This window comes from Acipenser ruthenus, chromosome 14, assembly GCF_902713425.1.
Source record: "Acipenser ruthenus chromosome 14, fAciRut3.2 maternal haplotype, whole genome shotgun sequence".
Classification (NCBI taxonomy): Eukaryota; Metazoa; Chordata; class Actinopteri; order Acipenseriformes; family Acipenseridae; genus Acipenser; species Acipenser ruthenus.
The window spans coordinates 15,311,896-15,335,018 of record NC_081202.1 but is presented as its reverse complement, the minus strand read 5'-3'; the positions used below and the strand labels follow the sequence as shown (position 1 = coordinate 15,335,018).

The following is a 23,123-nucleotide window of genomic DNA, read 5'->3' as shown; positions in this document are numbered from 1 at the left end:
TTATAAATAATTCACAATCTGGAGTCCTTTATGCTTTGAAAAGTCACCTGTAACAAACCAGCCTAAGCTTGTATGAATTAATGACAGATTCCTCAGCTTACCTTTTAAATTAATTTGACATATTTGACAATGAAGGTTAATATGCTGTAGCTGATTGACTTTATTACAAAACTCAGTTCTAAGTAGTTGTTTAAGCCAGTTTAGTCATTTTGTGTTCTGTGAAACCAACCTGTGTGCAAAGGTACTGTAGGTTAGGACAAAACAATGGCAAGATAAGAAACAGAACCTGTGTTAAAACATACCGAACAAGCTGTTAGAGTGCAGTACAATAGATCAATCAAACACTTTGTGTATTTCTCATCCGTAGCTGGCATGTTGCTGCTTCAAATTACATTTTCACATTTTTCACAAAGTTCGCAGTAGATGTTCACTAGGTGGCACTGGCTCTTGAACATCAGCTGCTATAAAACCGTGATTTCATTGAAATAAGAAACACTCATGTTTGCAAGGGGAAAGAAAAAAAAATATGAAAATGGAAGGCTCTAGTTAGTTCTTTACTGTGAATTAAAAATCTGAAGACTGAATTTACTGTATATTGTGTTCATAGTGCTGACAGGCAGCCATTTTGTCAGTCTATTTGAGTGACAGTTCTCCAATTTACTTGAAAAACTACTAATTGACTGGCCTTACTTGGGAACCTGCAGACGTAATAAAAGGCAGCTTAAGTTTCCGTCATCAATCATATTTCTATTCCCTTTTCAAACAATATAAATTATTCTAATTTATGGATGATGGAGTGTGAAAACTTTGACTTTCAGTTTGGTATATTCAGACTCAAACCAGAGAGGTGGGTAGCGCAGTTTTCTTCAACCCAGTCATTTAAATGATTGCTTTACTGCTGAAAATGATTGATTTAATAATACTCTAAATATGTATGCTGATCTAAAACCAAGTACCTTCTCTGTAGCCACAAGTTGTACTGTTCTCCATTGCGCTCAATCCATCATCTTTCATTTGCACAAACTTAAGTATGAAAGAGTTGAACCAATGGGCTGTCATAATTTGTCTTAACACTTTCTCTGGTGGGTCATGATAAGTACTATCTAGGTCACCCATAACTTACAATTATTTTCTTTACACTGCTCTTCACTGACAGACAATTACATCAGTGAAATTCAAAGCTTGGAGAATTGCAACAGCATAATCTGCCTCAGTCTGGCAAATAACAGGATCTCAAATATTAGTGGACTAAACAACCTGCCTATTAAAAAGCTTTGTCTGGTAAGTGAAATTCTTCAGTTACACTTCCAGTAAGCTTCAGTCTTTCAATTAAATAACATACCATACTGTCACTCTCTTGCTCAGAAGAGTTATAAATATTCTTTCCTTTTGGTAATGTTTTGTTTTATGAGGTGGATTTCACAAAGAAATATTGCAAGTGTCAAGGTGGAATCCAGAAAATAAAAAAAATGTAATCAAGGCTTTATAAAATGAAAGGTTCTATTAATCATTGTTTTAACAGCAGCTTTCCAGAGCTATCTGCTTGCCAGGTTGGAAATGATAGATTGCTGATAATGGAATGTTATTGAGTATGAAATAAGGTTTACTTTTTTATTTTGGAAAAGTAAATCTCCACTAACCAAGCTATTTCAAATGCTATAGTCTGCATAGCTGTGTAGTTAGTATGTTAAAAAAAGAATGGTACCCTTCATGTTGGCCATTGCTGCAATATTGGGGTCATGCAGGGGTAAAATTCTGCCGGTACTCATACCAATGCCGGTACTGGGTACTGGGACTTATTTAATTGGCCACCATTAACATCAGTATAATCACTGCATTGGCCGAGCTTTCATTCTGATCAGATTTTATTTTGGCATGTGTCACAAATCTCTGCCCATTTTGCTTTGTGTCAGTGCTCATTCGCTGATCAACGAGAGAAGACTTTAGCAGTGCAATGTGAAAACTGTGGCATGGAGTAATTATCATTATTATGAAGTAATAATGATTTTCTTTAGTGTGGTGGAGAAACTATTTGAAATATTCGAAACGAACATTGCTGCACATGAATTTGAAGGCAAAAATCCACGTCACTGTCCACCATAAAAACATAGTTGATAAATATTAGAAATAATTATCAGAACGCGTTTTGCTTTGCACCGATTTACCGCATTGCCAGAATTTGCGCGAAATTATTCTAAATGGTAAGTGATGTGTGGGACAGCAGGGATTAACAATAACATAAAAAAAACAGGATCAAAGTGCAGCTTCAGATTTGGTGAGCGAGTCAGAATCGGGATACAGATGGAGGTGTGCTTCACGCTTTTCAAACACTGGCCCAACTTGCAAGGTACATGTTAAGCATAGTGATCAATGTTTTGTTTCGTTGTGATCCTAGTATTTTCTGTTATGAGGACTGTAATAAACAAAAACTAAAATGGTGAGGTGTTTTTTCTTTGTACAATGCACTCTTTTCTAAAACATTTTGAAGAGTTTATTTAAGTTAAATGTGAGTTTTCACTTGTGTGCACATCTTTAAAAAAAGGCAGAGGTAGACCACAGTAATGCTATTACTTTATGAAAAGTAAGTGTCTTTTGCCACTTTGTTTCTTGTGCAGAAACCACAATACCAGGGATCAAATAAAATAAAAAAGTCTACTTTTATACTGTTTCTGCCTGAAAAATATTTTTCTGGAATAGATCATGGTAATTAATCTACACACAAACACAACAGAGAAGCACACAGAACATAGTATTGTAAGATAAGTAATAAGTACTAAATAAATAAAAGAAACAGGGATATATGTTCTAATCCAAGGCTATTATTGTAGCATGGTTGTTGTAGGTGAGTACCCAGGGTCTGGAAAGTATGGGGATGATTTCAGAGAATGCTATGGAGATTAAAATGGCCAAGTACATCATTAGTAGTAGTAGTGCCTGTTACATAATAAATCTGAGGGGTATTTTAGCCCCTATTGTGCATTGTTTGACTTAGACCTTTTTGTATCATTTTTTCATAGCATAGTTGTTTTATTATACCATTTTTTATATCATCCCTTTTTTAGGATATCTTCAAACAAAACTCCTGCTCTACAGCAGTTTCTGCATAATGTAATATTTCTTAATGCTTGTCTTTTAAGGTTTTAAGTGCTATATTGCAGTACATGACTGAGAGATACAAGCAGAGGGTACAAAGCTTTCAGTTTTTACAGCTTCTTTGTTTATGGTGAATTGGTTATAATTGATCAGTTATTTTTTAAGGCTTATTTTGTATTTATAAATGTATCGTGTACCGATATGTATACATTTTTAAAGTATTTATTCATTGGCACTCAAATTGTCTCAATTTTTAAATGTTTACACCCGGCTGTGTATATGAGTACCTGCACTTTTTTGTTGAGATTTTTACACCTGGGGTCATGTGACTTTTTAGTGTCAAGATTATAAAAACATTGAGATCTTGTCTTCATACTATACTGTATTCTGTGATTCTCTAGCATACATAGTTACTGCCACCACAGTGCAGTGTCAAAGCCTCTTATATCCTAGAAACTATCGGAGTTAGTAACTACATATTTGCAGGGTTATGTAAACCCTGGCCTGTATGTATAAAGGTAGTTCTCAGTGATGTCCAGTTCAAATGAACCATTCTGCTGCCACAACTCCTGGCTATAATATCAATAAAACCATATGGTTTGAATGTCTTTACAGTTCGTACATAGCTGTATTCTATGATTCTCTCAAGTTAAAATGCATGTTGTGTTCTGTAAAAAGTTACACTGACACATTGTTTTATCCTTTGCACATACTGTATCAATTATCTTTTTTTCACATATTATATCTATTTTGTTTCATGTTTATAAACCATTGAACCATTCCCCTTTTATATTTTGACCTGGAATTCGTTTTTGTATATAGAAAATATATCTCTAAAATGTAATGTCCCATTTTTTGTATCCAGTTTAGTTTGCTATTCAATGTGACAACCAGATGCAACACTATTTATATATATATATATATATATATATATATATATATGGACATATGGCATACCAGCATGGATCCAGCACCTCTCATTTTTAATTACATTTTTGTTGTCCTTTACCTCAGCATTTATTTTAAAACAGCTGTTGGAAATATTCCATTATCAATCACCTACAGTGGATGCTGCTGGGTAAGGGTGAACCTGGAGTACTTTCAAGCTTTCTCGCAGCAAGCCCCTGTCATTGTCCACTCTTGGGCCGTCAGTGAGCCACTGGCTCCAGAGCTTTGAGGGCTAGCTAGTCACAGGCCCCCTGCTGTATGCAGCCAAGAACCCGAGTGTGCTCCTGCTGAAGCTTCAACACAGGTGACAGGCTGACTGGCAGGCACTGAGATTAAAATTCATAACTTTGTAACAGAGTGGGGCAAAGTACAAGTAAATAGTTTTGTTGAATAACTGTGCTAGAATAATTTCAGCACCCAACCTTCATGTATCAAGGTACATGTTAGCTAAAGATTGAAGAAGTCATGGAGATTTTTATAAGCTCATTAGAGCATGGTTTCTGTTTCCATTTAATGACTGTTTAATTTTATACTAGAGGGGCAACCAGGTCCATAAAATATCAAACTTAGAGAACCTTCAAACTTTGCAGACCTTGGACTTGTCCTCTAATAAAATCCAGAGTTTGTGTGGGCTGGAAAATCACAGGCTGCTTGCAACCATTGATCTTGAGGACAATCAGGTAAGGTCTACCCATTTACATTTTTAAAAAAAATGTTCTGCCAAGCACGCATCTGTGACAGAGAGACAAAATGAACTTGAATGCTGTTGCTAAGCAACCCAGGCAGAATATATGTACTTGCTCTGTAAAAAAAAAAAAAAAAAAGTAATGATGTACTATATAAACTTCCATTAAGGAAATAATTTATGCTATGTTATTCAGGCAAACAAAATTATCAACAATAATTAAAGTGTTTTAAAAATATATATTTTCAGTACAGCAAAAAATGTAATAACCAATAGTTCAATAGTTCATTTTATAGCACAAAATATACTGACCATAACTTATGGAAACTATAATAAGATCCAAAATGGAAAATTACCTGTATGGTAACAGTATCCTGGGAGACAGTCAGCATGGTTTTAGGAAAGGGAGATCGTGTCTAACTAACCTGCTTGATTTTTTTGAGGATGCAACATCGACAAAGCATATGACATGGTTTATTTAGATTTCCAGAAAGCTTTTGACAAAGTCCTGCATAAAAGATGAATTCTCAAACTGAACGCAGTAAGGATTCAAGGAAATGCATGCACATGGATTAGGGAGTGGTTAACATGTAGAAAACAGTCCTCTGCTATTCCTAATTTACATTACTGATTTAGATTCTGGTATAGTAAGCACACTTGTTAAATTTGCAGATGACACAAAAATAGCAGGAGTGGCAAACACTGTTGCAGCAGCAAAGGTCATTCAAAATGATCTAGATAGCATTCAGAACTGGGCAGACACATGGCAAATTACATTTAATAGAGAAAAGTGTAAGGTACTGCATGTAGGCAATAAAAATGTGCATTATAAATATCATATGGGAGATACTGAAATTGAAGAAGGAATCTATGAAAAAGACCTAGGAGTTTATGTTGACTCAGAAGTGTCTTCATCTAGACAATGTGGGGAAGCTATAAAAAAGGCGAACAAGATGCTCAGATATATAGTGAAAAGTGTTGAATTTAAATCGAGGGAAGTAATCTTAAAACTTTACAATGCATTAGTAAGACCTCATCTAGAATATTGTGTTCAGTTCTGGTCACCTCGTTACAAAAAGGATATTGCTACTCTAGAAAGAGTGCAAAGAGGAGCGACCAGAATTATTCCTGGTTTAAAAGGCATGTCGTATGCAGACAGGCTAAAAGAATTGAATCTATTCAGTCTTGAACAAAGAAGACTACACAGTGATCTGATTCAAGCATTCAAAATTCTAAAAGGTATTGACAATGTCGACCCAGGGGACTTTTTTGACCAGAAAAAAGAAACAAAGCCCAGGGGTCACAAATGGAGATTAGATAAAGGGGCAGAGAATTGTGAGGGTCTGGAACCAACTCCCCAGTAATGTTGTTGAAGCTGACACCCTGGGATCCTTCAAGAAGCTGCTTGATGAGATTCTGGGATCAATAAGCTACTAAGCTAGGGTGTCCTCGGTTCACCGCGCACCAGCGACCCCTGTAGACTGGCCAGGCGCCTGCGGGCTTGCCTGTAAGCTGCCCGGAGCTGCGTTGTCCTCCGACGCTGTAACTCTGGGCTGGCTGCATGGTGGGCCTGCAGAGTGAAATGAAGCGGTCGGCTGCCAGCACACGCTTCGGAGGGCAGCGTGTGTTCGTCTTCGCCGCTCCTGAGTCAGCGCAGGGGTGGTAGCGGTGGGCTGAGCCTAAATATAATTGGGCACTTTTAAATTGGGAGAAAAACGGGGTAAAAATTAATTGGCGACTACTAAATTAAAAATAAATAAATAAATAAATAACATCCTCAAAAAGAGGTTGCTAAATAGGTGAACATTTAACTAATTTAAAATAAAATAAATGCAAAAAAAATAGTTAAAAGGACTGTAAATTTCACAACTGCATAGAGTAGCAACAGACTTCCTGGAACGGGAACCAAGTTTGTATATCTGTATCACAAGTCCCGCCCCTGTTTCCAGCAGTACTAGTCCATCACACATCTCATTTGAGCTCAATGAGATTCTCTTTGCTCAGACAACAACAACCAAATATGATCGGTCTTTCGATAAGTTATTACCTGCAATCTGTGTGAGCAATATTATATAGAAACGTTATATAGTATGACATTGTATGATATACTAACTAGCCCTAGGTCTATCAGGTGACCAAATTACAACTACTGTATATAAAAACAAATCAGTTTATATTTTAGTGGGTCACTGTGGGATGCAGGGCAGATGGTTTGGCAACAACAAATAAATACATAAAGAATGACATGTATGTAACATTCTTAACACCCTACACAAATCTGATGGTGAAACAAGCCATCGCGTTTGTATTTAAAGTTACTAGATCATCGATTCACTTACCGGATTGTCCCGCCTTTCCAGTGTGATTGACGCTCAATGAGAAATACTAGAGTGAAAAGATTCGACCAAAATTTTTAAAAAAAACGAAATAAATAAATAAATATAATGTATTTAGATTTGTATTGATGGATTTATTTTGTTATTTATTTATTTATTTATTTATTAAATTTTGGCACAAATTACCCTCCATACAATATTTCTTACCTGTCCTTTTAGGTGGCAGCAGTGAATAAATATGACCCACCTCCTGAAGTAATTGCTGCTCAAGATCACATGACACATGTTATATATAATCTAAGGCAACCACAGATAATCTATCACAGGTAAATCTGAAATCCTGTGTGCAAGTTTTTTTTTTTTAACTCGAGACATTTACACGAGAAAAATGTCTTGTGTAAAATGCTTTTTTGGGTTTCCAGTCGCTCAGTTTATTTTACTTGAGTAAACCAGGCTTTTCACCCGACATCATGCAAATGAATGGGAAAGGTGGGGGTTGATATGTAAATTAGCTATGCGTAAAATACTCGTGCTGTTTTTGAAGATTACTAGTGAAATTTTGTGGAAAATGTGGTTTCCATGCACAGAGAACTGGTACACGAGTGAATCTAAGCTGCTGTAATAAAGCAAAATACCTCGTGCCTGGTTAATAATGTGCTTTACTGCTCTTGCCCAAATTGTTTTTCAAATGTCATTAGTGGGGTGTCATGTCGTTAGTAGTGAACACTGTTTCAACTAATTTATCTTACAACTCATAAATTAAAAACTCGAGGTATAAAATTAAACTGAACAACAGGTATTGCAGATCACCATGGCTGAAAACCGGCAGAGACGTTAGAAACCCTACCCGTCCGGACGGCTGACAGCTGCTGAGGAAGCATTCAACACCACGCTTGAGGAAATACAGATAGTGGGCACTTGAAAGGGAGGTGGCGGATACTGATGAAATGGACTGAAGTGCAGCATTAGTTAGTTCCCAAAATTGTCAGGGAAGGTTACCAGTGTTGCCAAGTCTCACGAGAAAAAAAAAACGGCACTGCCTTTCAAAACAAGACCAAAACAAACAAACCTATGTTAGAGTATGGGTGTTTATGCAAATTCCAACCCGTGACTCTCAAAAAACAAGCCCAATCCCGCTTATTATAAGCAGACTTGGCAATTGTGTAGGTTACCTCAGCTGCCAGTTTCAATTGGACAGCAGCGATCTGAGGAGGCTCGTGCTGTCAGAGATTCTCTCCTTTCTTTTAAATTGTGTTGGATTTGCTGTTGTGTTAAATATTAATGATGCAAACAAATACATTTTTAATTTACTCAACTCTCCCACGGTTAGCACCCCCTTTAGAAGGACAGATTGGCAACAATTTAGTGCATTTAAAATTGACTTGCATTTGACACGAATTAGTTAATACAGCCTGACTCATAATCAACAGCAATCAACATAAAATGATTATGTGTGACTTTTAGATGTTCATGGCTTTTAGCTAAGGATAGTTACCTCTACTTTTAGTGATCAAACAGAATTTAAAACTTTTTTTCCATAGCACCTTACCCAGTCTAGATGCCCCTTTATCCTATGCTGGCTCTGACAGGCCCCCAGGCTTGTGGAAAACAGGAACTTGCTCACAAACTGTGCCGGGAATTCAGTCACTTTTTTGCATATGGGTAAGTCAAGGCATCTGTCATCGCTTTAAACTTCTGTAATGATTGATGCATTAAATTAACTTGAAAAAGAGCAGATGCCCACAGGACATAAAACCGATCCCTGAAAGCAGGTACATATCCCACTGGAAGCTGTCCTGGAGTTCAGACTATACTGCACAGAACAAATCAGTCACAGTGACAAATAGATTACTGCTAGAATACTGTAACTGTAATTAGAACTGTTTTAGAACTTCTCACTCTGTAAACTTTATCTGATAATCTTAATGAAAAAGTTATTAAAAAATTGAACATAAATAATCAAGCAATGTATAAATCCTGCACAACTGACTTAAAAATGATACTATTGTAAGCAACTTTATATCTTAGATTGCATAACTGTATAGGCTTTAGAAAGCATTTTTATGGCAATATGTGATAACAACTTTACTTATCACATATATATGTTGCACTAAAATTGGTTGTTCAGAAATGGCAACATGCTGTTCTTTACAACGTGCAGCACCATCTGTCACACAGTGCATCACTCACCAGGGATATGTATCCAGCAGGCGTGCACTGTAATTTCTATAATAACCCAGAAGGACCACTAATAATTCCCTTTTTTGAAACCTGAAGCGACAAAACAACAAGGTACATTTTTTGCAGCAGTGTGGAGTAGTGGTTAGGGCTTTGGACTCTTGACTGGAGGGTCGTGGGTTCAATCCCTGGTAGGGGACACTGCTGCTGTACCCTTGAGCAAGGTACTTTACCTAGATTGCTCCAGTAAAAACCCAACTGTATAAATGGGTAATTGTATGTAAAATAATGTGATATCTTGTAAAAATTGTAAGTCGCCCTGGATAAGGGCGTCTGCTAAGAAATAAATAATAATAATAATAATAATATTTCTGTTAAGACGCTTAACTTATCGCTCCTTTCATGCCTTGGAATGATAATTAGGAATCTGGAATCCATATGGCCAAGCCATATAAATCCTTGGCAGTTATGTTTAAAATTGTAGGCGTTCAACCATAAAACCTGGCTAAGATATTTACAAGCCAATAATTCTTCCCAGCACAGCATTTTAGTCAATTATATAAACCAATAATAATAATGTAAATGTACTGTAAGCCAGTGGTGGCCCCACAGAAGTAAAAAAAAAAAAAAGATGCCATGCCTTTGGTCCTTTGATGATTGTCACCATCAATATTATCATGTTTTACGGCAGTAATAGAGTATAATTTGAACATGATGTAGAATACTGGTTGGACCGTTTTTGAGTATTTTGTTGACCAGTTCACACCTCCACACATTATTTCTGTAAGCCACACATCTGAATGTTTGAAATAGAAACACCTTTACTTATTCTGCAAATACATATACATATACATGTTGTCCTTAAACATTGTTAAAGCCTGTTGTCAATGTTGTTTTTAAAAACATTATTAATTGTTAAATGTGTGTATCTAAAATAGTAAGTTTATTAGCAAAATCCAAGAATTCAACATCATCTAACAGAGCTGTTACATAAGTGGGTCTTGCGGCTAGCTCAGGTTGTTCAATCCTTGTTTAATATATATTGTTAAATGTGAGCCAACACACAATTGTCTTGTTCATTGACAGCCGCTAAACTGAAAGATTGTTAGAAATTTGCATTATTTCATAAATACTGTATTTCTTTCTTCAACTTGGTAAGTTTTGACTTTTCATGTAATCTTCTATGATCATTAGTTCCAGTTTCAATGGTGTAATGACACAGTTATCCCCAATGTCTGTGTTATGTTACTAAAGCCATAATTTTAAATTATGTTTAATGATGGAAACCTTTCAATATGTAGTAAAATATTGCTTTAAATCTCAATAATTCAAACCATATGCTGCAGCGTCGATGAACCAGGTGTTGGGTGCACTAAACCCATTTTCAGGTTTTCCTGGAAAAATAATATCCCTTAAAAGAACACTTTTCATTGAGCCAGTTACAACCCTTTTGAGAGACTGGAATTCAAACCATATTCAACTCCCTTCCCAAACTGCTTGTTTCACAGGTTCACAACCTTATGAATAACTTGTGTAAGAAGCCTTTCTTTGCTTATAAAATCAAAAAGTTGACACCACTTTGTTTGGCACGTTTTTGTTTATAATCCTGCATTTTGTTTACATGAAAAAAATATTTTAAAAAATACATGTGCTGTGATGAATATGGGGGTATACCCTCTGAGGAAATGAAATACACTCCCTGTATATTTAAAAGCAATGGATAACTTTGTAACCTTCCCATGTAATGTTGTATAAATAAGTATGTAAGTTACTGTAATGTATGATGAGGGCTGTATTTTTTTTCACTATAAAAAATCGCTTATTTCACAGCATTTCACAGTATGAAAAATAGGTATTTCAAGATACAGTATTTCATGCTTAAACAATATTTATTAAATAAGAAAAAAATTGCGTTATCACGTTCAAAATAATTTTCTCTGATGTTATCATACAAGAAATGTTCATTAAAAACATAGTGCTAAATAGTAGAATATTTCGTTTTTTATGTCCATCTTTTAAAGACATTCTGTTTTCACCATCAGTGAATTATCAAACAAAATAAAAACATCAATAAATGTAAAAAATAACAACAGACAAATTAATTGTCCACTTCTTGTACTGGACAGAATGATCTTTAGCATAAATTTGTCAAATCTTTGTTGCAGCTGGTGTCTTTTTCGTTGAAGACATTTTTATGTAATTGTACAGCTCTACGCAGTATATTCAATCGTTTACCGGAAGCAAACTAAACCAGCTGCCAGGTTCCTAAATGCATTGTAAAAAGGTAGTGTGTCAATAAGGCAAACATTTGCTGGATTTCTTTTTAAGTGATAAAAAATCTGTATATTTACACTATTTTTTTCAGAAATGGTCACTTTTTTACGAGGAACTTAATATCACATGGCAATGGGTACATTTTATGGAAATCTGTGATAACTATGAAAAAAATACTTATGTATGATGTGTATTATTTATTATAACTGCCCATTACTAACTAGTATTCAAGGCTTGCTTTGTAGGGTGTAATTGATTACTAGTAACCCATAAAAGATCAATTGTGTAGATCAAGGGGTTTTCTTAATCATTCACCTCAGAAATATAATTTACTAGTTAACTAGTTAACCAAGGGGTCATGATCGATGGTACAAAAGGGGGCGTAGCGAAGTGATCTGTTCCTTGTTATGGTTAAAAGCTGAACTGGAAGGAGAACCTGTGAGGTTATCGTGAGTGTTTTGTTTGTTGTGTCTAACAAATACTTGTTTGTTATTATTGGGCAGCAGTGTGGAGTAGTGGTTAGGGCTCTGGACTCTTGACCGGAGGGTCGTGGGTTCAATCCCCGATGGGAAACACTGCTGCTGTACCCTTGAGCAAGGTACTTTACCTAGATTGCTCCAGTAAAAACCCAACTGTATAAATGGGTAATTATATGTAAAAAATAATGTGATATCTGTATAATGTGAAATAATGTGATGTCTTGTAACAATTGTAAGTCGCCCTGGATAAGGGCGTCTGCTAAGAATTAAATAATAATAATTATTAGATGGCTAACACGATCCGGAGCTGTCGCTAAAGGCCAGCACTAAACCCGGACAACACTGCACTTTGTTTCACGATAAACTGTATTAGCACCATGAGCACTAGAGCACGCACCTTGGACTGGTGATTGTGTTTGTGTTATGTGTGGGTGTAAAAAGATCAGGACTGTTATTATTTCCGGACCAACCCGTGCATTACAACGAAGCAGTACATGCCGCTGTATTGCTTGTTATCATTATTGTTTACTGTGTTTTGTGTCATCCGACCATTGGATTTACAAATAAAATATCATTGCACCTGGATTATCGTTGTCTGTCTGTTAATTGATCACTGCGGCATTCCTGCACCTGCACACTGTTAACCACTTTGCCACACATATTTATAGACATAAAAAGCTGGACATCCCCATAAATAACCTTTTGACATTATGAAATGTCTGGATCTCATCATCACTTCCCACAGGCATACTTTGGAAGGAATGGTTCTGGAAAGAAGGGATTTACAAAGATCTATGTGTGTCATATTTGTAAGGCATGTGATTTTTCTGCTTCAATGTATTGTATTATTTCTTTAGTGCCTGCCACACCACAAGGAGTCCATATTTCGACGAGGTGGATGGAAGTGATTATCACTTTGTCTCTGAGGAGACATTTGAGGACATGATACACATGGTAGGATTTCAGTGCTGATATTTTTTTTCTTTCTTTTTTTTTATTGATTTTTGGTGAATTTAGAAGTCATTGATGTCTACCATTCTACCAAACCTTGCCAGTGCATGGACTTGTGCTCAAAAAAAATAAACTACAATTAAGTAATTTGAAATTGAATAACTGACCCAAAAATGAATACAACATTTTTTATATTACATTTTTAATTAGTTTCTTTTTTATTTCTGTGTCTATTCAAGATCTGTTTTTTATCATAAAAAAATATTAAGCAGCTTTAACCAACATTTAAATAAAGCCTTCTGCCTGTAGCCATTTTGAAACATAAGCTGCTATGTAATCTGTGTTTTTTTATTTATTTTTTTGTCTTTACTTTCCAAGGGAAAGTTTATTCATACCATGAAATATGGTTGTCATTACTATGGGCTGACCAGGGATGCTATTGAAATTGTAGCAGGGGAGGGACTGGAATGCTATGTTCATATGGAGCTAGAGGTAAGAAATCAAAGGGTTTGAAATGTAATAGTTTACTTCAAGCATATTATATTATATTTATTTATTTATGTATTTTATTTATTCTATTTTTTTGACAGGGGCATTGTACAATTTCTAACATAAATGAACATGTCATATGATGCATTGTACCCAAATTTAGCTAAAAGCTCATTTTCATTGGTAGTCCCTGGGCAGTTGAGAACAAAGATTAGCAAATCAACAATCAATTGCAGAATAAACAACAGTACAACCCTCCCAATCAATGAATTCATGTTTGTTTTGATTTTAACCATACTTTAAGTTTATAAGCAAAAGCCCTAAGTTCATGAGTATTTTTTTATATCTTCTGTTAATGAATTCCAGAATATTACACCTTTAATTGAGAATGCAGTTTGTGCAAATTTAGTACGATGTCTTGCCTCCATACAATTACCATTGATGGCTGCTCTGGTGATTCTATTGCTAAATTCAAAACAGAGTGTAATGAATTATTTTAATGGTTGAGGAGCAAGTTCATGCAGAGACTTAAAAATCAGAACTCCATATGAATAATCTATACAATTATCAAAACTTAACAAATTGTGTTTTGTAAGAATTTCACAATTGTTTTTTTGTCTAGAGTTTTTAGGCTTTGTTTATACAGAGTGGATTACCTGAACAACAGATTTCCCTGTTTGTGACCAAGTCGTTATACAGTAAGCTAAATGCGATAGAATCGTAGGGTGCAAATATAATTTAGCAGCATTCATTGATAAATGACTTCTAATATACCTAAAATTATACAGATTGTATTTTGTCATGTTTATCACCTTTTTAATGTGCTTTTTAAAAGTTAATTGGGAATCCATTATTATTCCTAGTGTATTGCCAGTATAGGGTACATTTTTACTGTATGGTACACATTCTATCTATACAATTGCGGTGGTTGAGTTGAGGTAGACAGAGAAACTAAAAACACAAAGCCTTGTTTATAACAATTTAAATGTATGACAAAATACTCCTAAAAGATGAGCAAGAAAAAAACTGTCAAAGAGGCTGTGATAGCCAGGCTTGTTCTTTGTATGAAGGATATTTATGGACCTTTTGAGAGTTTCACAGGGCTGTGTGCTGCCTTTCTACAACCCAACAAAACACTACCACTTTTGGATGCCCCATATTTATCATTTTTTCCCCCACTGTGGTGTCTACACAGCAGAATGCTTGTTTTTATGAGATTCACAACTTCACCACATTGGTGGGCCATTGATTTGAATGCTTGCAGGGTTTTCTATTCACATGTTAACAATCAAAATCAGTGTGAATGAGTCTTCTTTGCAAACATTTGTGCTGTCTCTGTTGTTGTAATGTAATATAGTTTGATTTTTGCCACAGGGTGTGCGCAGTTTAAAAAACACCTGCTTTGAGTCACGATACATCCTGCTTAACCGCATGGATAAAGAGAAGTATGCCAGGCACCTGAGAATGAGAGGGCTCTACAGCAAGTCACAAATTGATATGGCGGTTTCCAGAGTTGACATCTACATTAAAATGAACAGGGATTTCCCAGGATTCTTTGATACTGTTATTCCCTGTGGTAAGCAAGCCTTAACCTTTACTGAATGCCTGTATTACTACAGTAAGCAGTAAAGATTGATAATAATAATATTTATTTAATATAGCGCATTTCACAATAAAAGTCACAACGAGCTTTATGTGAATAAAAAACATTGACAAATATTAACATGAGAAAGCATGAAAAGCAATAAAAACTAAATAAAAAAAACACATAGAACAGTAAAACAAGACAAAGAATAAAAGGAACTTAATTTTAGCATAAAAACGCTACATTATAAAAGTGTTTTTAATCTTGTTTTAAAAACAGTGACACTTGGTGCTTCCCTACAGAGCTAGGCAGATCATTCCAGAGTTTTGGGGCCCTACAACTGAATGTTCTACCACCTGTGTTTTTTTTTTTTTTTTTAATTTGTGGGACGTAAGCAACCTGGCATTCTGTGATCTGAGTTGGCATCTAGGAATATATGGTATTAAAAGATAATTTAAATACGATGGTGCAAAGCCATTTAATGCCTTAGAAGTTAAAAGCAACACCTTAAGATCTATCCAGAATTGTACCGGAAGCCAGTGCAGAAATGCTAGCACAGTTGCAGAGATGATGTACTGTTGTGAGAAATCTGTTTATACTTTCATTCCTTAGATACTAGAAAATGTAATGATTCTAGATATATATATATATATATAATGTGTGTGTGTGTGTGTTGACTGGTCACAATAGTATAAATAGATTAAGATAACGTTTCACTTATCCACAACTTCAGTATCATGGGTAAAACTTATAAAAAGGTCACGTTGACAAAGCTGAAACATTGTATATGCATTTTACCATTTGAACCTTTAACTGCTTAAGAAGAGTACATACTCTTTAAGAGATATTGTACATCACGTATTAAAGGACACTTGTGTAACTATTTATTACATGATTTAATATAATATGAAATTAAAATTCTCCATTTGCATTGTACATGTAGATGATCTTCAAGATGCATACATAAAGCTGAATCAGTTAGTGAGAGAATACTTGGGTCTGGGAGAACAGGAAAGTTTTGAAAATGCAGGAGACCAAACATACACAGGTGAGTGCAATCAAACTGTCACTAGAATGGATTGGCCTTGACTCTGTCTGATCAAAACCAATCATCACTTGTAACTTGGAGTAGTAAATCAGATTAAAACAGATGCCTCACTGAGCTAGCCTTGAGCAGTTTATTTTACGTCTACGCTCATCATGTGATTATACAAACACCGGAAAACTGGAAGCAATTTAATATAAAATTTCATATACAGTACAGCCTTAGCTTGAGAGATCCACTGTGCTGCCTTATTTAGTGAATATTTAATTCCTGTATGGAGATTCAAGCTTAGTATAGTCTGGACGAAATGTAGACATGGTAGCTATTTCCTCTGCACCCCAAACTGCATGTGGTATGTAGAATTCTTGCAAGCACCTAATTAACATTAAAGGCACTTCTTCCCATAAATACTGCATTTCTAATGTAAGCTTTAAATAAAGCATTATATACAGTATATTCTGTATAACTTTTGTATTTTTCCTTGATGCTCAAAACCAACTTGTATTCTGTTTTGTATTTTAAAAACATACTCATTTATTTCAAACTTTCCTGGTAGATTTTTGATTAAAATTTCATGCAGTTCAATACTGTATTCATACTACCTAAATAATGTGTGATAATCGTGATTATTTTTTAATAATCACGATTAAAACAAATTAGTTTTTAATTTATTCAAGATTCAGCATTCTATGTGTGATGCAAACATGGAACAAATGTAAAACTGTATCTTCCAGTTAAAATTGTGTGATAAACAATTACATTTTTGATCATGAAATGGCAGCTCCCCAGTTTGAAAAATAACATCTAATTTACACATAGGGTGTATTATTTCACATTCAATGAACATTGTTTTTAAGCTTATAATTTGAACTTAAACTATGTTGATTGAGCTCAAGGTCAAACACTACAATTTTAATTGGAAGAAGGCTAGAGCTATTTTAAAACTTGAATACCCTTGTAATTATTATCTGTATTAAGTACTAGGGGCTCTAAAAATTGGTCTCTAGGTTTGAAGTTGTCTTTCTGATTTGTTTTTGTAGTTGTATACTAATTTTATTTGTACGTTATTACACCTGCAATGTTTGACAATTACATTAACAGTTATTAAAAAGAATACATTATGTAATGTTGTAATTAACAAACCATCTTAACTGGTATAAAAACAATTAAACATGTAAATCTATCATGTAGCATTCAAAATGTATTACACTTAATATATGAGATACATCATTTCCCACTGGTGGCATCAACAAATAAAGGGCTTTTTTTGTAAATTCTTACTGATCATTATTAGTTGTCTGGGTTGGATTATTGTGGTTTTGGAGCTGATTAAATATTGGTTTGCATATTTTAATACAGGAACAGGCTTCAGTTCAGAGAAGACAACAAGCAGCAAGGGAAGCTCAACAGGGGAAGAACTCCAGTGCGTATACCCGCCTGTTTAAAAGGTAAACCCATTTTAATCTATATTGTATTACATGTCAAGTGATGCTTGACAGTATTTGTCAGAAACTAGTTATCCAACGTTAGGCTTGATTTACAGTTTTATTTTTTAGTTTTTTATCACATCACTGTTTATGACTCTATATGTGGGCAACTTTATAAAACAACCCCAGGGACAGTGATGTTTAGCATGATGTATAAATTGTGCCAAGAGACAGGTAAAAACACCTTAGAGTAGGGGTCCTGGAGAGCTACTGTGGCTGCTGGTTTTCAGTTCAACCTACCTCTGTTACTGTAATTGAATCAATTATTGGCTTAATTAGTCAAGATTAACAGGTGTTCCAGATTTTTAGCCACTGATGATGTAAAGACACCTATAAAACCTGCTGGATAGGGGCTCTCCAGGACCTTAGAGGGATATCCTGAATTTGATGAGCCAACGGAAATGCTGATGTATAAAGACCCAGGGCTGGCTGTTTCCAGGGGGCCACATACTAGAAAAGTCAAAACACTGTGGCTGTGTAAAATAAACCTTCAATAAATGTGTTTTAAGATTGGGAAATTCTTGTTTTTACATATGGCTTTGAAAAGCTGAAGTTTTGTAGTTATGGGGGATAGCATTAGGAGGCAGTAATTATTTGCAAAGAAAATAAGCTAAGTTGCTATTTGCCGATGGTATGGCCCATCTCCACATCTAGAATAAAGTTCAAAGCCCTGGCTTATCAGACTGCCAGGTTTTAGTGCCAAGTCTGAGGTTTGTTGAGGGTGTCAATGAGATGGTAGCCAATACAAAATAGTGCGCAGTTCCAACCTCAATCAACAGATTTGTCTTAAAACATGCAAGTCAATATAATTAAAAATAGCAAATGATAAAGTATCTGTCACCATTGACAATGTATGATTTGCAAACCAGTAAGAGTTAACCATGAACTGTATTAGCAGTTATTTCTTTTTGTGTGTTGTTTTCCTATATCGATTAGGGGTCCACTCACTGCTCCTGCATTGTTTGGTCTCGCCAGCATCTTCTAGACCCAGCTTCCTACTCATCGATGCTTCCAAGTGGCAGCAATGTTACACCTGATCGGAGCTTCTCTCCTGGCAGTCCTGACAGCAGGTTTGTCTCCATTGGAGTAGAGCAGCTGAATATGATTGTGCTCTGACAATAGGAACGTTATATGCATTTACAAAGGATACAGAAATGCAAAGCCTTTTTCAATTGCTTTGAGTTAGTACCAGGTATGTTATGCTTTCTATAGTTGTGGCCATTCTATGACATTTTAATACCACCATTGGGCACTGTTTTCTACTGGCACTCAAACCAGGTGATATTTATTGATGTATTACTGATATTTCAACTGAATAAAAGAGGGTTACCTATGGCAAGCCAAATTACCATTTAGAGATATCTCAAATTCATTCATAGATATCTCTAAATATTTGAAGATATCTTCAAATATTTAAAGATATCTCTACATCATTTTAAGATATCTAAAATACATTTAGATATATCTCAAAATGATTTACAAATATCTTTAAATGGAGCTTTAAATGAGATATCTAAAATGCATTTTTAGATATCCTTAAATCATTTTAAGAGATCTCTAAATGTTTTCGAGATATCTTTAAATACTTTTTAAAAATAATTTAGAGATATCTCTAAATAACGTCCTATTCATTTAAAGATGTCTCTAAATCGTTTAAAGATATCTGTAAATCATTTGAAGATATCTTCAAATAACTTCCAGTTTATTTAGAGCTATCTCTAAATCATTTAGAGATATCTCAAAATAATTTCCTGTTCATTTAGAGATATCTCTAAATCATTTGAAGATATCTTCAAATGAACAGGAAACTATTTCAAGATATCTCGAAATGACTTTCTGTGAGAATGCTCTATGTTTTCAATGGACTTCCTGTCCATTTAAAGATATCTTCAAATGAACAGGAAGTTATTTAGAGATATCTCTAAATGATTTAGAGATATTTCTAAATGAACAGGAAGTTATTTGAAGATATCTTCAAATGATTTACAGATATCTCTAAATGAACAGGAAATTATTTGAAGATATCTTCAAATGATTTACAGATATCTTTAAATGAACAGGAAGTTATTTAGAGATATCTTTAAATGATTTTGAGATATCTTTAAAACCCTCATTTTAAGATTTCTCTAAATGACAGTTTGGCGTGCCATGCTAGCACAAGCCATATGGTTTCCATAGTATTTAAAGATATCTGTAAATCAATTTGAGATATCTTTAAATTAATTTTAGATGTCTTAAAAACTGCACAATTAAAGATATTTGGAATTCATTTTGAGATATCTTGAAATGTTTTACAGATATCTCTAAATATTTCAAGATATCTTAAAATGCAATTAGAGATATCTCTAAATGATAATTTTGGCTTGCCATAGTTACCAAGCTAGTAACCCTTGTACAAGCATACTTTTCATGCATCACTCACTGAGGATAAGAGTTATTAGAGTATACTAGTAAACTAATAACTTGGATGGTGTCTCTATAGATGTCTGTTTACACAGATACACCTGAAATAACAAAGAAGATTAAACAAACAAAAAATAAATTAAAAGATAAACTGATGCATCTACTACTATTTAGTCCAAATGTTCTATCTGAAATTAACTTAGTTATTAATTTCACTGGTTTTGTTTTTTAACTTTTCAAATGCTAAATTTAGAAATACTAACAAACATAATAGATTCAATGACAAGCTTTTCTACATTGAATAAGACTTGTCGAAATGCTTGTCATTGAATGTATTACGTTTCTAAATGTAACTTTGAATCTGATACGGCTTCTTGCCAAGTGATTGCAAATACGTTTAGCAGTTTCAATTTGTTGTTTTGTTTCTCCACCCTCAGTTCAGTGGAATTTCAGAACATGCAGTGGAGCCCCTGAATATATCAGGACTGGAACATGAACTAGACAGTCTGAAAGTTTTTTTAGGACTTTTAGTGCAAGCTTCTGAAAATCTCTATAGAGTAGTAAACCTTCAGGTTTAAATTGTTTAGGTAATGGCCAAAAGGAGAGAGAGAGAGAGAGAGAGAGAGAGAGAGAGAGAGAGAGAGAGAGAGAGAGAGAGAGAGAGAGAGAGAGAGAGAGAGAGAGAGAGAGAGAGAGAGAGAGAGAGAGAGAGAGAGAGAGAGAGAGAGAGAGAGAGAGAGAGAGAGAGAGAGAGAGAGAGAGAGAGAGATCTCAGATATCCGCAAACTCTTTAACACCTCTCCCTCCCCCGCACCCCCTCCCGCTCAACCCCTACTAACTCACCCTCCTTCTCCACCTTCTTGCCCCTCTCAGACTCTGACCTCTCCTCCCTGCTCCAGGGTCACAAACCCACCACGTATGCCTTGGACCCCCTCCCCACTCGCCTCTTTCAAGCTGCTGCTGCTCCTGCTCTACTCCCCTTCATCTCCTCCCTCCTCAACACCTCTCTAGTTTCTGGTATCTTTCCCTCTGCCTTCAAAAAAGCCTCTATCACTCCCCTCCTCAAAAAACCTACCCTCGACCCCACCTCCCTCCAGAGCTACCGTCCTGTCTCCCTCCTACCCTTCCTCTCCAAAACCCTCGAGCGGACTGTACACCGCCAGCTCTCTGCTTTCCTGTCCAACCACTCTCTGCTTGACCCTCTCCAATCTGGCTTCCGCTCTGCTCACTCCACTGAAACCGCCCTCCTGTCTGTCACCAACTCACTTAAGTGTGCCCGAGCTGCCTCTCTCTCCTCTGTCCTAATTCTCCTCGACCTCTCTGCTGCCTTTGACACTGTTGATCACTCTATTCTACTATCATCTCTTGCTGACCTGGGGATCTCTGGCACTGCTCTGGCCTGGTTCTCCTCCTACCTCTCCAACCGCACTTACCAGGTAACCTGGCGTGGAGCAACCTCCACACCTCACCCTCTCTTAACTGGAGTCCCCCAAGGGTCAGTCTTGGGTCCTCTCCTGTTCTCTCTCTACACCCGCTCCCTGGGCCCCCTCATCGCATCCTATGGTTTCTCATACCATTTCTATGCTGATGATGCTCAGATTTTCCTCTCCTTCCCCACCTCTGACTCCACCATCTCCTCCCGTATCTCTACCTGTCTGTCTGCTATTTCCTCCTGGATGCACTTGCATCACCTCAAACTCAACCTCTCTAAATCTGACCTCCTTTTCTTTCCCTCCTCCTCCCCCTCCTCTGATCTCTCCATCTCTGTTCCACTGGAATCTACCACACTCTCTCCCTCTTCCTCAGCTGAGAACCTTGGAGTCACCCTGGACCCCTGCCTCTCTTATTCCCAGCACATCTCCACTCTGGCACGCACTTGCCGATTCTTCCTGAGCAACATCCGAAGAATCCGACCCTTCCTCACCAACTATGCTACCCAGCTCCTGGTCCAGGCCCTGGTACTAACCGGTTTCAGAAGTCTACCGTGAATAATGATGGATGTAAAGCTCACCATAAAAAGCACAGTGGTGTTCCTTGAAATCAAATGGGTGGAGTGAGTACTCCAAGCTGTTTAACTGCTCAGCAGATTGATAATGGAGACCATTTAATGTACAACATCTTTGACTAATGTTTCCCCATTTATACTGTAACGCATAATATGAATCTTCAAGTTTAGAGACAGATTGTATATTCATTTATATAAAATTATTTATTTACTAGGACAGCACAAACAAAGGAAAAGCTTGATTTACAAGGAAAATACTGACTGGATTTAAGCAACGGAAGCTTTGGCTGCAATCTTCCGCCACATCCCTGTGAATTACACCAGACACACTTACAAACATCACATAATCAACATTATAAACATCAGAAAAACACACACCGTAAACATAAATGTAGATCTGTAAAAAGGTTTTGCCCTACAGGCACTTTGTTGCATTACCTATCTGAATAAACTTAACAAATCTGCAAGCTCTGAGATAACAAACTATGGGCTACTGTGAAATAGAAACAAATACATTCTCTATCCACAATTGGACCCTGTGTCAAAGATGATAGTGAAATAATACATAGAGATATCCCAGAATGTAGAAACCTACAAGTAACAATTATAATGAATAACCAATATAAATGTATATAAAATACAAAGATATTGCACAAGAACAGACACACATTGCCAGGTGAAGACCCTTCATTCATGTCAGCATGGAATTCAGTGAAATCATATAAGCATTTTTCTCTGAAATAGTGTGTAGTGTAAAACAGGAACACTATTTTAAATAATCTATATGCAGGTACTATTGACAATTACTGACACAAAAAGGGGCTGAGATTTAACTATACAAATCTCTTTCAAATAAGGTGAGGTCATTATTATACAACAGATGGTACTGATTTTTGGTTCAGCCTTTTGTTAAAATCCTTCATTAGTGCATCTCTGCCCATCATACTTATGAGACTACAAAGGTGAGGCCGTCATTCCTTATGTCTACATTATTCTGTTAATATAAATTGACCCAAATGAAATCACTCACCACTCAAAGTAAATCAGCTGCACCCACATTCCTTTGACACAGCTCTACTTTTAAAATACTTTTTCTTTTTTTTTTTTTTAAAACATCACTGCAACATTAAGGGAAAAAACACAATGTTACATTTAAGAATGAACA

At 35.8% G+C, this 23,123-nt stretch overlaps 1 pseudogene; it reads left to right on the top strand.

Moving 5' to 3' along the window:
- The first annotated feature begins 791 nt into the window (after positions 1–791).
- On the top strand, positions 792–23,071 carry LOC117420103 (leucine-rich repeat and guanylate kinase domain-containing protein-like; annotated as a pseudogene).
- Positions 23,072–23,123: the final 52 nt, after the last annotated feature.